General features: G+C 40.0%; 1 protein-coding gene and 1 pseudogene across 1 annotated transcript in view; one reads left to right on the forward strand and one right to left on the reverse strand.

Annotated features, from left to right (window-relative positions):
* LOC103729224 overlaps nt 1–2,438 on the reverse strand; it is a 61,630-nt pseudogene extending 59,192 nt beyond the window's left edge.
* LOC103729225 (E3 ubiquitin-protein ligase parkin-like) overlaps nt 1–15,362 on the forward strand; it is a 521,211-nt gene that overhangs the window by 59,899 nt on the left and 445,950 nt on the right. The gene's annotated exons all lie outside the window — the stretch shown is intronic.

A 15,362-nucleotide genomic window follows, 5' to 3' on the forward strand; every position in this document is an offset into this window, starting at 1 on the left:
CATTGTCATCATCTGTGCTGGACAGCGTCAGTGGTCAACCTCACACAGCTGGGAAGAGAGAGCCTCAGTTGGGGAATCTCCTCTCTCAGTTGACTTGTGGACATGATTGTGAGGCATTTTATTGATTGTTGAGTCATGTGGGAAGGTCCAGCCCACTGTGAGTGGTGCCAGCCCTGGGCAGGTGGTTCTGGGCCTAAGAAAGCAGGCCAAGCACGATCCAGAGGAGCAAGCCAGTAGAGTTCCTCTGTGGTTTGAGCTTCAGCTCTTGCCCCGAGTTCCTGCCTTGAGTCCCTGCCATGGCTTCCCTCAGTGATGATTCATGATTGGGATTGGGACCCGAACGTGTAAGTGAAACAAACCATTTTCTCCCAAAGTTGGTTTTCATCAGAGGATTTTATCACAGAAACAGAAACCAGACTAGAACATCATCATAATAATCATCTTAAGCCATCGTCAGACACACTTATGGAAGGCAAGAGAAGGGAGACAACTGACCAAGAGGGAGGTCAGGCGTGTGGAGAGTGCTACCCCTGAAGCCTTTACTTAAATCTATTCCTGTTTTCTCCTCTTATAATGGTGTCAGGTCTTAATCTTACAGTTTTAAACTTTGTCATTATCTAGGTATAATCTATTAGAATGTTGAAAAAATATTCTGAAAAGTTTACAAAGTTATCTCTTTCTTCCATAATTATAGTTAAGACAACTGTTACTCTTAATTAGGGAACATGGCATTGTTTCAATCAGCTTATCCCAACGTAAAGCCTGTAGCTCAATGCCATCTTCAACTTCTTTCACATGGAAGAAGAACTTGCTATCTCCCACTTCATAGTTAATAAAGCCAAACTGATCTTTCACACACTCCTCGGTGGCCTTATGAAGGGGTGTGATGTTGTAGGCCATAGTTTGTGCATTTTGGCCCAGGACACATAACTGGAACTTGACACCCTCCCCTCTGTCGGCCATTCCAACCATGCCAGATGCATATACCTCACCTTTCACATCCCCCTCCTCCACTATCTCAGTCATTCCTTGGTACTCAATCTGCGTTGGATCAACACCCTTCAGAGGGCAAATGACCTTACCAGAGTAGATGGTGGGATCAGCTTCCTCGGTAATGGGATTCACTGAGTGAGTTTTGTTGACTCTCAGCACTGACTTTATTGCCTTTGCCTTTGGACAAGCTGTATCCAACCATGTCCCCAGTTCCAGGCTATCAACATCACCAGAGAGCTCACCATAATGGAAAAAGATTTCCTTATCATGATTGGCTATTTCAATAAATCCAAACTTGTCTTTCAGAGTTGCCACATAACCCAAGAGCCTTTTGGAGTTAGAATTATGACCTAAAAGCACCCCCCCCTCCCAGTTGCAACCTGCTGTCCAGGCCTCTGTCACTAATACTAAATTCAACCTTGTCTCCTATTTGAGAAGCAGATCCTCAGCTCCACCCCACAGTCATCATAAGCAATAATGCCATCCCTGGCCTTCTAGTCTTTGCTTTGATTTGGACTAGTGGATTTAGGATTGGAAAAAGTGGCTTCTTTTTCTACAGTGCTCAGAAAACTGATGATCTGAATGGGAATGGAATGAAGCCGTGCCCTTGGGCAGTGCTCTAACCCTAATAGCCTGGTTTCTTTGGGTAGAGAGCATATCAGGAACCACAGTAAACTCTGCTTCATCTGCAGTGTGGAGCTGGTTCCCATCTAGAATTTCACCGAAGTGGGAGAACATTCAAGCATCTCGAGCCACACACTTGATAAAACCAAACCCATCTCTCATGGCAGCAATCACGCCCATTTCTCTGGCTTCATTAGTGAACTGGAATGTATTTGATAGAACTTCTGTGTTGGTTCCTCATTCTAATTTGTTATATCGGTCTGTTAAAATATTAAACCTGATGTGGTTACCTTCCAGCAGGGTCACTTTCAATTTTGTATCTTTGTCTCCAAAGGGAAGTTCTTTAGGAATCACAAAGTCAACTTTGATTTGTCCTGGCAATGGGTCATTCTCATGTTTACTGGGTACTTTTAGGATAACTTTGGTTACAGTTCCTTCAAAACGTTCAATGCTGATGTCTTTGAAAATGACTGTTCCTTGGGGCAATAGTCTGACATCTGTTGCAACTTCTTTACCATTTTTGTCCTTGATTGTGAATTCCACATCATCTCCATTAAATTCACTATAATGAAAAAAGATCTCTTTTACAACATCACCTCTTTCAGTAAAGCCGACTGCCTCCTTCCTGGCACAGAGTACTCCTTGACAGGGAGCTTGTTTCTTTTTCAACAGCGTAGTGTTATGAGCACTTACAGCCCTAGTATGTTTATTGTTATCAATTACAAAGTTTATTTCATCTCCGGTTTCGGGCTGAACATTCCCTTCCACATCTTCAGAGGTATAAGTCAGCTAAAACACTTCTTGTCCATTCATTCATTCATGCATTCATTCATGCGTTCATTCGTTCGTTCATTATTCATTCATCAGGATGGATTTCTGGCTTAATCTTCACCAATATAATAGCAATAGGCTTCCCAGTCCGCTGGGCTGGTGGGACTTCAAAATCAACATCATCTCTCAGTGATAATGAAATATTGCACTTTCAGTAGTATTTGCTCTTTCCTCTTTTTCAGCATAAGTTTCAAAGGATGAAAGTTGCTAGTATTTAAAAAAAAAGCGAGAGAAAATGATCTACGAAGCTAATAGAGAGTGCAGGTACTGCTGCCCCGGGCAATCTCACATTTCCGCACCGAGGAAACAGAGACCTAGCGGCGTTGGCAAGTGCTTTCAAAGCTGTTGAGTAGGCACAGACGTCTGTTTCAGATCAAGTGTTGTCTTCAACTTAGCTGTACTCTCTTCTGTGGTCTTGTTGGTGGTTACGAGGTTTGTTCCTTGTCTGATCTGAACTTGAAGCAGCAGTTTCAGGTGGTACATTCTATTCTGTTACACTTCACACCAGCGGCTCAGCGCCGCCATCCACATTGATGACTTTCTAATTGTTTTTGGTTTTTTGTCATTCTTATCATAACTCACTTAGCATGCATTTTTAAATACAATTTAAAAGCCTAACAGAAGAGTCTAAATGCCAGCTCTTATATACTGTACATATAAATGTACATATGAATTAAACGATTTGTAATTCACTCATTTTAAACGTTAAAAACTCCTGGATGGCTTTGCTTTCTGATCTTGCAAGAAAGAAAAACACATTTTCAATACTGAACCGAGAATGTTCAAACAGCGTATTAAAATAAACCTGTCATGTACAGAAATATGATTTGTGCCAATGGAAAAAAAAATAGTTAAGTCATCCACTGCTCAGGATTAGCAAGCTCTCCGAATTGGCATGGATAATGAGCCTTGACGGTTGTTGTTGGTATTATCAAGAGTGTCTTTCAGAAGACAATTTGCTTCATTGTCTTTGATTAATTTGTAAGTAATTAGATGGAGTTTAGCAGTAAACTGATGTGTTCCCTCTTCTTATTAATATAGGTTTAAATTCATAATCCTCAGCAATTTGTGAACTCACTGTAATACGGCATGTGTGTTCCACCTGCGAATTTGATGTTTGTTTATAATGGAAGCAGAATTAGTGAAACTGGTTGTCCTGAAGCTCTGTTTTGTTATATAAGTGTTTATTTGTTAAATTTTACTGTGTAGGTTATAGATACCGGGTAGCATCTGAGAGTACCTCACTGTATTATTTTCCTGATGTGATATTCTAACATAATTAACAACTTAGCCTAAAATGAGTTTTCTATTTTTAAACTCTGACCTGATTCTGAGTTTGTACTATTTGTGGGGAAATATTAATCACAATTTTTTTTTTTATAAAAGCATTCTAGAAGTTGCTGAATGTGAACAACTTTAATTCAGCTGCTGGATTTACATTCTTATTTTCTCTGCTTCCTTTGGCTTCCGGAACATTTCACTCTTAAGTGCTCTGTGGAAATGAGAAATTTGTGTGCTGTGACTTGTTGTTTCTTAGAAGTAATAGCAAGAGCATTTGTGTGCACACTGATGTCACTTTTTAAAAATGATGTTATAGTTCACATCTGTTACAGCTCCCTCTGCAGATTTAATTATTTTCTCCACATCAGTGGAAAATCCTGGTTATTTATTCACAAGTGTCAGTCTTTATGTGCTATTATAGCAAGTCTCAGACTTCCAAACTTACTCATTCTCATCACAGTGTGGAAAACATGCATCCCATCTTGCTGGAAACAGAACTCCCACATCTTTTCCATAGAGTATCTTAGAACTGAATTTGGAATAGAGTGAAAATGATTATATTTGAGAGTCTCCACCATCATAGCAGATCACAGCATGCATCTGAACATTCACACCCAAGGATGGCTCTTCTAACCCATGTGTGACTTTGTAGCTGGGTTTAGTGGAAGGTGACTAGTGTTTATTTCAGTTCTCTCTTCTCTTTATGTGAGGGGTCTGAAGCCCACTCAGTCCTTCATATTGTTGCTCTTGCTTTCCTTGGATGTACACATTTAGTACTCAGTAGGATTCAGCTGTCACTGAACTCTAGCTGTAGTAGTTGGTCAAAACTGTAAAGGAATATATTAGATCAGTAACAAAAATGTTCTTGTCTCTTGTTTTATGGTATTTAAATTTTTTTCAATGTATTTTTATTAAAGTTATTTATTTAAATTATGTGTGTGCATGTGTGTGCGTGCGTGTGTGTGTGTGTGTGTGTGTGTGTGCGCGCGCGCGCGCGCGCATGCGGTCAGATGGGTTCGTGTGGGAATGAGTTCTCTCCTTCTATCATATGGAATCCAGAGAAGCTTTACCTTCTGAGCCAACACCCTGAGCTGACATGCAGTAGTTTTAAGATGGAAGGGACTGAACAGGGAAATAGTGGTTTGTGCCTGAAACTCACCCCTGAGCCGAATACAATCTCTCCACTGTGTGTTCGTCTTCACACAGTTCCAAGCTCTTATGTTTTAAATTTTCTCATGTTTAATTATATATAATGTGTACACACACACACACACACACACACACGCACACAGCCCTCCCTTTGGGTATGTGCAGGTGAATGCAGTGCCTGTGGAGGCCAGAAGAGGTTGTAGGATGGCCTGGAGCGGGAGTTACAGATGGCTGTGAGCTGCCCAGTGTGGGTGCTGGGGAAAAACTTGGATCCTCTGCAGTAGCAGGACTCTGAGCCATCTCCCCACCCCCACTCTGTGTGAGAAGACAATAGGTCCCCAAAGCCTCGATGTTAACATTTGGCTGCCACATTTCCTTCTGTGAAATGGGATGGTAACAGTGCTACCTCCCAGAGTGACTGGGCATTTTGTGCATTAATACCTGAATGTGTTGAATAATTCTGGGTTCAGGGAAGATTTTTTTGTGAGACTATGAGTTTGTAAGCCCCCTGGCTGGCAGCTTGTGCACAGGTGGTAGTTGTAGATAGAGTGCAGCCGCCTTTGGAAACAGCTGGGCCCTGGGTCCACGTCTGCTTCCTGATCTTCGCAATGCTCCCCCTTCATCCCCCAGGGTCCTTGGGTCCCTCTACTCCTCCTTTGTGAGGCTGAATCACTTCTCAAAAGCTTTCCTTCAGCCCCAGCCTCTGGAACCAAGCATCTCCACAAGTGTCCCTTGGAATCTTACCTCCCTACTTTTAACTAATTCTTCTTAGTGTTTTGTTCTGCCTCAAAAGAAAACCATGTGTGGCAGACTAAAAACACACCAAGTACATAGAAGTTCATGGATGTTCACTTTAGCCAGACTGCCGTATGTAACAAGCCATTAGGTTTGCTGACTATAGATTACTGGGATACAGGACACGTCACGTGTGGACAGCAGAGCTTTAGACTCCCCTTAGGATTTCTGGAGAAGAAGCCTCTGTGTTAGGGTCTCTCGGATCACTCCACTTCTGGATTGCACAAATGGACACAAACTAACGTTAGAACCTCTAGGAGGCAGCGTCTGTGCCCCTTGATTTCTCAGTAGTGGCCGTCCTGATCTGCGTCCGTCTGACTTCCTGTTAGCTTCTCAACGCGCTTGTGCACAGCACCCTTGGGGAAGCAAAGTTTGAAACTCGTTCTTTGAGTATTGCCTCAGCTTGACAAACTAAAATTTGGGGCTGTGGGAGAGCAGTTGTTTTCTACACGCTTTACTTTTTCAGTTGAACATTGTTCGCCTCTACAGCTTTTAGTCTCAATTCCATTTTGTCTTCATTTGAAATACAAAACCCTTGAGAACCTCACACAGGAACATCTGCACAGACTGAACAGACTGAATAACGAGTTGGCAAGTTTTGTTGGTGGGGACTGACCTTTTCTAAGATCGTCAAATAGAGTATGTGGATTTCAATTTATCCATCCCATCCTTCCGCTTAACAGGCTTGCTGGATGTCTACTAAGTACTGAATCTCAAGCCAGGATTCAAGGAGAGCTTTACCTCCAGAATCCTCCCACCAAGGTAGAAAGGCAGACAGGTGGATGAGGAGAGGGCAAAGTGAGCCCTGCCTCCAGAGTATAGAAATAGATGTGTGTGTGTGTGTGTGTGTGTGTGTGTGTGTGTGTGTGTGGAGAGAGAGAGAGAGAGAGAGAGAGAGAGAGAGAGAGAGAGAGAGAGTGAGTTATCTGGAGGAACCATGAGTGAGAGACTCCACAGGGAAAGGATTTAGTGAGTCTGAGAGTCTGGTTTTGAAAGATTAGTAAATGTAGAAGAAATTTCCTACAAAAAAGTCTGCTGGTGAAACAGGTAGGCCTTCGTGGATCAAAGTATAGACCGCTGCAGAAGAGGTGTAGACAACGGGCCCCTTACATACTTAGAAATCAACTGTAATCAACTGTTTTCTCACTACTAAGCTTCCAGGAAGGGATGAAACGTTCAGGGCTACTTTCAAACAACAGTAAACCAGGGGACAGACTATGCTGTACAACTTTGAAACGTGAAGGTAACTTTTATTTTATTCATTGTTTTTTTATTTTTAATTGTGTGTGTGGTGTGTGTATTGAATGCAAGCCAAAGATACCACCTCTCTCTGGAGTTAGAGTTCTAGGCTGAGCTGCCAGATGTAGATTCTGAGAACCAAATGGAGTCCTCTGCAAGAGGGGTGTGGGCCTCATGTACACCATCTCGACCTCCCTGAGCATGACGTTTATGTAGTAAAATGATTACATCCTATGTTTTAAATATCTGAACTTTGCTTGTTTTTGAAGGAAGTAATTCTGTGTTGTGGAAGAAGTCTGAACATTTTAACCTTCTCACAGTGAGATCAGCCAAAATGAGGGCAACAGCTACAAAACAGGAGTTACCATAGGGCATTAGGGTTGCTGTGCCGTGAACATATCTCACAGGATCTTTAGATGTTGTGATGTTCCATAATGATATGAAAAATTAATTTTATATAGGCAGAAATGTTTTCTTTGCAGATAAAATATAGTGTCTAAACAGAGGTAATATATTTGAGTATTCTGCCTTTATCTGATAAACCTTTTTTTATTTTCTGAAGATATATTACTTTTCATTTTCCATGATGAAAATATAATGTAATGTTTTATGAAATATACTTCTGGGAAATATATGATACAACAGAGAAAGTTGGATTTGGTCTCTTTTCGTATATAGAACTTCAGAGGTTACTAATCTTCAGATTATCCCATTTTCTTTTTGGCACCTAATAGGTTAATGATTCATAGCACAAAGTCTCATTTTTATGTTAAAGTGAAATTACTTTGAAAAATACACTATAATTGAAATCCTATTTAATGGTAAAATTATGTTATTGATTATGATCAAAATGCCCAAGACATTGATGAATTCATCAATTCCTCTTCCAGTGGTGTTATAAATCTTTTAGTAGGAGCTCGAGAACGTGAACAAGATGAATATTTTCAAATTATAGTGACACATTGCTTATTATGTGAAACTTTCTTAATTTGTATACTGTGTAGGACTGGAAATGACTTTTAAGCAGCAGTATAGAAAAATAGCTTGCAATGTTATCTATGTCACAAATCAAACTAGAATGAAGCTTGCTCCCAGGCGAGCTTTACAACTGTGAAGCTTAAAGTTGACCGAACAATATATTTGAGTTAAAAGACAAGAGGATGGGACTGGAGAGATGGCTCAATGGTTAAGAACACTGAATGTTCTTGCAGAAGACCTGGGTTCGAATCCCAGCACCCACATGGCAGCTAACAATTGACTATAACTCCAGTTCCAGGGGATCCGATAGCCTCTTCTGTCCTCCGTAGGCATTGCATGACACAGGTGCACTTACATACACATACGCAATACATGCATACACATAAAATAAAAATAATAAATAAAAATATTTTTAATAAAGACAAGAGGAATAAAGTGTACAGTTATTAAACAAGGCAAAGAGGAACAGTATTTACAGTTAGGTAGCAGGAACCCTTGACTTCATGCCAGTGAGGAAGGGATTGCATTGGCCTTCCTGCCACAGTCTGGGAGTGAACAGACTGACCTTCAGAAAGCCATGCACATGCAGGAAAGGCACCTATGAAAATGGAAGGGATTTCTGTGTGTCCACAAAATATTGTATTTATTTTCTTTTACTGCCAAAGATATGATGGCATGCAATTGTTTTAGGTGCCATAAAAATTTCAAATATATATACCCATTTAAAATTCCATCTTGGGGTTGGAGAGATGCTTCAGCAGTTAAGAGCACTGACTGCTCTTTCAGAGGACCCAGGTTCAGTTCCCAGCACCCACATGGCAGCTAACAACCATCCGTAACTCCAGTTCCAGGGGACCCAACACCTCCTTCTGACCTCTGTGGGCACTGCGTGACATGGGTGCACTTACATGCATTCAGGCGATACACTTATACACATAAAATAAAAATAATAAATATTTTAAAAACTAAAAGTCTTTCTTAAAGACCCTTGAGGTATAGTATGCCTTTAGTTACGAATGTAATCCAATTTGTGTGATGGTGGTGTTTTATGGCCTGACACAGAGAAGGATGTTTGGCAGTTAAAGTTGAAATCTGAGGGTTTATAGTCTCACACAGAGTATTTTGTGACCCACGTTGTCATAGCTGTAAATGCCATGTGCAATTTGAGTGTCTTGTTGTTGTGCTCTTCATAAACATTTTTAACAAACAAACAAAACAAAACAAAGTAAACAAAACCAAATAAAATCCTAGTTATGAGGACTTAACAATGAAAAGTCTTATTTTAGCCCAAGGTGTTGGCTAATGAGAAACTCACAGCTTTGCTTGGAAAAAATTTTCTTAACAGCATGTTTATCAAACACTAATTTCTGTTCTATGACTCAAATAATCTTTGTATTTATGTATAACCTAGAAAATTAAAAAGCTCTAGTATTTTCATGGGAAGATTTTACTCTTGTTTTAATTGTGTGCTGTGTCTGTTAGTTCATATTGATATTTAGCGAGGCTGCCGCTGTTTATCTCTCCAACCCAGGAAACAGGGTTTTGTGAGAAAAATTTCAAAGCTAATTATATACATATTCTTCAATATACTTTATCATAAACACATTTCGGTTTTGTATTGCTATGCCATTGTTAGTTTATTGTATCTTCTCCAAATAAATTTGAGATGTGCACAATTCCGGTAAAAATGTTCCTCCGGTACTATGTTAATATAAAATTATCATAGGAATTAGTCTATGAAAGAAAATTAAAAGTCTATGATCCCCCATAGCCAGCGTGATTCTTTGCCGACTGAACATTATACATGAAGTCATGCATCTTACAGCACAGCCTCCTATAAGAAGCACCACGGGCTTAGATGGCTGGGAAGAAGAGCGAAGACAGAGGTTCTGGGGATGAGTCAGGCCTTTGAGAGGCTCCATTTGAATTCTTGAGTTCTTAACTCTAATGTAGTAACATAGTGTTCTTACTAGACTGTTGTTTGAGCCTCATATGTAAGACAGATGTTTTAAAGAGAAAATATTAATAAGAATGAATTTTTGGAATGGTCACACTAGAAAAGGAAGATCCAAAGGTATTTTAACATGCCGTTATTGTTTGATTGTAATCTGCACCCCAAAAGGGCCAAGTTTTAAAGGCTTGGTTCTCACCTGGTCGAGAACACTGTCAAGAGGTGACTGAGTCTTGTGGGTGCTGTCTTCCTCAGTGGGCTATTCGGAGTCAGGGCCTATTGGAGGAAATGGCTCAGTAAGGGATGTACTTTTCAATGTGTGTCTCGTCCGGGGATCTCTGTCTTCTCTTTCTTTCCCAGCTTCCGTGAAATGAGCGGCTCTCTGTGTAACACTCTCCCAACCATAGTCAGCCTCTCTCAGGCCCACAGCAGTGGAGCCGGCAGACCATGCACTGAAACCCCCAGATTCTTGAGCCCAAACAAACCTTCCTCTTGTTGAGTAGTTTCTCTCAGGTGTTTTGTCATAGCCATGAAAACCTGACTGACACAGTTCTGAAATGAAGTAGAAATTAAAGCAAGTTCACTGACCTTCCTACATGCTCGCAGGAAGGCTCTCACAGGGATCATGTGGATGACCCTGGCCTGCATCAGGTGGCAGCTGTCTTTAGAACCGTGGACACTGCAAAGACTCTTGCCTAGCATGTAGACGCCTCACATGTGTGACTAGAGAAACAAATCCAGTTAGGATGCCGCATTCTCCCTTGTTGAAGGCATTTGTGCAGAGGCTGCTGCTCTCAGTGACACATTCTGGCTTCTCATTTGGTATTTATTTTGTCTCTACTGCCCTTGTGTTAGAGAACTGATCCCAGATGGTACTTTGAGGACAACTGTTGTGTACCCTAAATTCATATTTTATCAAGGATACAGTATATATTTGTGACACATTCTCCTATTTTTGACATGATGTGACTTGTGTAGGCAGCATTTATGTGAAAGTACAACTCCTTAAAGAATTCAGACAACCAAAATCTTCTCTTGAACTCAATATTTAACACAAACCCAAAATAATTAAAAATTGCTGCATTTCATAATATCGCAGAGAATGTAGAAACAGTCTTCAATGTACTTTTGTTTGCACAAATCTAGAAAACATGCTAAGAAAAGATAGCAGGACTGTCCGTTCCTCAGGCCGCTGCTGGCCTCAATATCCACTTCTTATGATGAAGTAGGTTATAAACATCAGTTCTATTTTTACTACAAACCACAAACGTAAACATAAGCATGGAGAAGGAGTGACTCTGTAGACCCGTGGACATGGCCAGACTCCTTCCTTCATGGATACGAAGTACGCTTCACCTCTGGTTTGTGGGAAGAGACTGGCATGTGTTTCACACTATTCCTCACTAAACTAGGTCTTCTGGTGTGTCTCCCTATATATTTTTTAATTAATAATTATTTGAATTATTAGACAAATGAAAGCATTTGATTATAAATTGACAAAGATTCATTTAACTATAAGAAACTTTCTTCAACTAGATTTGGAAAATTTGGTCATACCAATATAATTATTTCTACAACTAAACTTGTCTTTTTAAATTTTTTGCAAAATGGGGCAGAATACCGTGTATACCAAAGTCTCTCTATTAAATTAGAAGCTGAATCTTCTGTAATACTGGTACTATCACAACAGAAGGTAGGTTCTTCATAAAGCAGAAAGGATGGGGCAGAGCCTGCTTGAAGTTTTGTTCTGAGAAACTCCTTGGAAGATGAGTGCTGGGGTATGAAGAAGTCTGTCTGATTTTCCAGAGAGGAAAGGCAGAAAGTGTGCCCAGGGTTCCAGGTTTCATGAAGGATAAAGCCTTGTTTTAGGAATGAAGAAGAGGGTTAGGTTATAGAAGGCTTGTGTTACAGTGGGATGGTAGTAGGCAGAGGGGAGCTTACGTTCCCTTCAAAACTGATTCTCTCCTTGAAGTGTGGAGGAAGGCTAGAGGGGACGGAGAGGATGGGAGAAGATGACTGTAGATTTGAATTCATGTCCTGGTGGCTTGATGTTTGGAAGGGGAATTTAGTCGTCCCCCCAGTTGTAGTTTGGAAGGATTTTAGTCATCCCGCCTAATGCAGGGTGAGCATGGAAGTTCTAAGGATGGCACCGCCTTTTGTTTTGAATGATGGATGGGCGATGAAACCATGCAATGGGATTTGAATTTCTGAGGGAACACAAGGTCATAGCTCCAAAAATGACAGGTAACTTCCTGCCACCTTCTCTCAGATGGTAGTCACTGCCTCGTCGTCTAAATGACAAAGACATTGAAACATTGTAGGAACTTTCATGAAGGCCTGTTTAATATAAAATAGTGCTGCTGTGTTTCTGTATATCTTAATTAGTTCATGCTCTTAAAGAGACTCTTACATATGTCGCTGAATGTTGCCAGTAGGGTAAGTGTATATAATAGGAATCATCAGCGAATGCCTACTGGGCACTGGGCACTGTTGTGGTGTACAGTCTATTCTGTGCATTTGATCCTTGAATGTAGTTTAGCATTTAGAGAAATGTAGGCTAATATTGGACCATATCTGGTTCAAGAAGAATTTGTATAATACAGGCCCAACATGCCTTTTTATATCTGCGTTTTCATCTGTTAGGTAAATTCCTAGTATGCAGAGACCCTGAGGAGAACACTGTGTCATGCACTAATATTCTAAATTACTATTAATGAATAATTAAAAGTCAGTGTACATTTCACTCAGCACAGTTATCTCTCATTTGTGGGTGTATATGCATTTGTAATTATTGGTTTGCAGCTCATATTCTGTGTAAATGGATTGCGGCAGGCGCTCGGAGGAGGAGATGCCATATGGGATTACGGCTAATGATGACCCCAGCCTCTTTGCATTTCCTGCATGTCTCTCTCAGTGCCAAAGACCTCACAAGTAATTGAATCTTTCCTTTCTATGATTGAATTCCAAAGGGATTTTTTGTAATTCCCTTTTTTTCCAATTATAGCAACAAACTTAAAATAATTCTCACAGTATTGCAAGTTCCTGAAGTTTTTTGTACATCAGATTACATGTGAACACTTATGAGTTAAGGAGGAAAAAATACATTTTTTTACTTGCTAATTAGCATTGTGTATTTTCTTGGCTTAAACACTTAAGCAGTAAAGCAGATATGGTTATCGCCGTCATCTGGCCTCCCTGGGCATTGCAAGCATGGATAAACCTACATGCTCACAAGACACACATACACATAAAATAAATACTTCAAAAGACTATAAAATTATTTTCATATAGAAAAATACATTTGCTTTTGCTAAATATTAAAATTGGTTTTCTTTTGAATGGGTTTAAAATTTGTAAAAGACTTTGAAGAATGACTATCAGTCGACAGTCATGCTGGACAATCTTTTGGCTTCTTTTAGTTAATCCCCTTTCTTACACAGCACAGAGCCTGTCCTGAACTAATACTGTTACGTGTGTGGCACTGATTGCAGGCAGGGACGTTGGCGCTAGGCGTACTGACCTCGGTGCGGGTTCTGCTGCCGGTCCATGCTCACTGGGCTATTTTCACGTTCCTCAGTCTTCCTCTGCCCGAATGAGGTAGGAACTAGCAAACATCTCGCACGGCAGTGGCTTGTGTCTTAAACTATAGCTTAACAACTGGTAAATGTGGTTATGAATATGCATGCCAGTGGATCGCGAGGTGGGGGCGTCCCACTCCAGCCCACTACACCTGTGTTTTCCTGTCACTAATGTGGACAAAATGGAGCGTCGTTGGGCTTAAATGACAGAAAGCACTGTGGGAAGTTTAGGTTTCGATATAGATATTCATTTTAAAAGCAGCTGCTTTATACTACACGTCCAACATTCTCTCTGCCTTAGGAAGCTACAGGACAAAGACAAATGTGGCTTATGCGTCTGTGTGTTTGCAAGTGCTTTTTCGTTAAGACTATTTTTAGACATTTAAGATGAAAAGGTTCGTGCTCAACACAGAAGAATAATCCACAAGAATTTTTAATGGCTAAATCCCAGGGAAGGATATTTCAATACCAAAATGCAAGTATTTAGCACACTGTGGCCTTAGATTTTAGAAGTTATTTCAATAAACATCTTTCACTTTTAGTCTTACAGTGGCCTCTTGGAGGAAGATGTTATTGTGGTTTTTTTCTTTCAGAATAGGAAAGCTCACACACTTAAAAGTTAAGTGATTATACAAATGATACGATGAATAGAGAGACTGAGGGTCAGACCTGGCCTCCTACAAACCTCTTCACACAAGATTCTAAACGCCAAGTGTCTGCTATTTCATCTCTCTCACTCCAGAGAAATGTTGTGATAACGTCTTATGAGAAGACATTGCAGCTCCCTAGTAAGTCACAAGCTCATTTAAAATTTGTGATGAAAATTTTATGAAATATTAGAAAACATAGATATCTACACATACACAACTCCCGTGTATTCAAACATTTGAAGTAATAAGGTTTCCTCCAGAAGACACTTTAGAGAAAACATGATACACCAATGTAATTGGAGCTGCTTTGGTCCTCTCTCCAACCCCGTTGTGTGAACTATGTCTGTATGTCCTGAACTCAAGAACAATATAGGGATGTTGTAACTTTTTTTTACATTTTCACGGCTTTAGTTGGAAATTCTTTAGAGCAAGAATTCCAAAGACTTTTCTTGAAATAGTTTATGACAACTAGTCGTACAGTATTTTAAACATTGATTGAGAAGAGTATTTTTTTTTTTTTTTTGCCTTTGAATTGTTGCATTCCGTGTCTAAAGGAAAAGATCCTGGAAGTCACATGGTCTGATGTATGATGCATCTCTTGTCTGTTTCACTGTCATGTATTTGAAATCGGTGTTTAGGTTAATGGTTAGAAAAAAAGCTCTTAGAGTCATCTAGGCTTTGTTTTGGTTTTATTTTGGCTTTTTTTTCCAGTTAATTATTTATTTAATAACCACATACTTAGAAGAACCATTTTGCAACAGTGCCTTACAAAGATGCCCCCATGAGTATGCCAGGGCTGCAGAGATGGCTCGGCAGTTAAGAGCACTGGCTATTCTTGCAGAGAACCTGGGTTCAATTCCCAGCATCCACATGGCAACTAACAACCATTTATAACTCCAGTTCCAGGGGATCTAACACCCTTCCTCTGGCCTCCAGGGGCACTGCACACGTGTGGTGCACTCACATACATGCAGGCAAAATGCACACATTAAACCAATAACATTTTTCTGAGCTAGGGTACATCTCTTTCAAAATTGGCTGTATATTTTTAGGTTTACAGATAAATTATTATGCTTGTACAATATTGTATTCAGTATAGACCCTATAAGACATAAAATTAAATGATAAATGAAGTTTTAAAAAAGAACTCCATTTCATTATTAAAATACAGTTTCATATGGAAAAATTCATTTTCAATACAATTGACATTAAGACGTTTGCACATGCATTTCTAATCTCTATATATCTGATTATTACTAGTCACAGTTGGTTACTTTCTGAGCTCCTTGGCAT

Source organism: Nannospalax galili, unplaced genomic scaffold (genome assembly GCF_000622305.1).
Source record: "Nannospalax galili isolate Female #2095 unplaced genomic scaffold, S.galili_v1.0 scaffold372, whole genome shotgun sequence".
Lineage (NCBI taxonomy): Eukaryota > Metazoa > Chordata > Mammalia > Rodentia > Spalacidae > Nannospalax > Nannospalax galili.